Raw genomic sequence first — 1,500 nt, 5'->3', positions numbered from 1 at the left:
GTCCTCTAATTATGGAGAGTGAGTGATTCCTTCTTCAGATGGACTGAAACAACTGTGGCTTCAGGCTGAACCATTATATTGGTTTTAGAACTGACCTCAACCATAAAATGGAATGTGGGCCTGGGTATAGCCCTCATACTGTTTGGAGACTAAACCTCATCTCTGTCTATTGCTGGTTTATAATCAGTTACCATTGGCCTCAGAGGAACTGGATGAGAGAATTTGCTTGGCTTAGAACAAGCAAATTCCTCCTGCTGTCAAACAACCTCAGCACCTGGTCTGATAGCAGTTAGTGGCTTCATCTCTCCCCTGGAAAGCACTACCATAAAGCAATGCTGTAATTTAGCCAAGAGTTAACACCTATCCTTCTCAAACTCTTCCAAAAAATTGTGGAAGGAGGAACACTCCCAAACTCATTCTATGAGGTCAGCATCATGCTGATACCAAAACCAGACAAAGATGTCACAAAAAAAGAAAATAGACCAATATCACTGATGAACACAGATGCAAAAATCCTCAACAAAACACTAGTAAACAGAATCCAACAACATATTAAAAGGATCATACACCGTGATCAAGTGGGATTTATCCCAGGGATGCAAGGATTCTTCAATATATGCAAATCAATCAATGTGATACATCATATTAACAAATTGAAGAATAAAAACCATATGATCATCTCAATAGGGCAGAAAAAGCTTTTGACAAAATTCAACACCCATTTATGATAAAAAAAACTCTCCAGAAATTGAGCATAGAAGGAACCTAACTCAACATAATTAAAGCCATTTACAACAAAGCCACAGCAAACATCATTCTCAATGGTGAAAAACTGAAAGCATTTTCTCTAAGATCAGGAACAAGACAGGGATGTTCACTCTTGCCACATTATTCAACATAGTATTGGAAGTCCTAGCCACAGCAATCAGAGAAGAAAAAGAAATAAAAGGAATACAAATTAGAAAAGAATAGGTAAAACTGTCACTGTTTGCAGGTGACATGATACTATACATAGAAAATCCTAAAGATGCCACCAGAAAACTACTAGAACTAATCAGTGAATTTGGTAAGGTTACAGGATACAAAATTAATGTCCAGAAATCTCTTGCATTCCTATACACTAACAACAAAAGATCAGAAAGAGAAATTAAGGAAACAATCCCATTTACCATCACAACAAAAAGAATAAAATACCTAGGAATAAACCTACCTAAGGAGGTAAAAGACCTGTACTCAGAAAACTATAAAACACTGATGAAAGAAATCAAAGATAACAAACAGATGGATAACAAACATATAACAAACCATGCTCCTGGAGTGGAAGAATCAATATTGTGAAAATGACTATAGTACCCAAAGCAATAGACAGATTCAATGCAATCCCTATCAAATTACCAATGGCATTTTTCACAGAACTAGAACAAGAAATTTTACAATTTGTATGGAGATACAAAAGACCCCGAATACGCAAAGCAATCTTGAGAAAGAAAAATGGAGCTA

This window comes from Lipotes vexillifer, unplaced genomic scaffold (genome assembly GCF_000442215.2).
Source record: "Lipotes vexillifer unplaced genomic scaffold, Lipotes_vexillifer_v1.1 scaffold1132, whole genome shotgun sequence".
Lineage (NCBI taxonomy): Eukaryota > Metazoa > Chordata > Mammalia > Artiodactyla > Lipotidae > Lipotes > Lipotes vexillifer.
The sequence above is the reverse complement of the archived record's forward strand: the minus strand, read 5'-3'. Positions refer to the sequence as shown.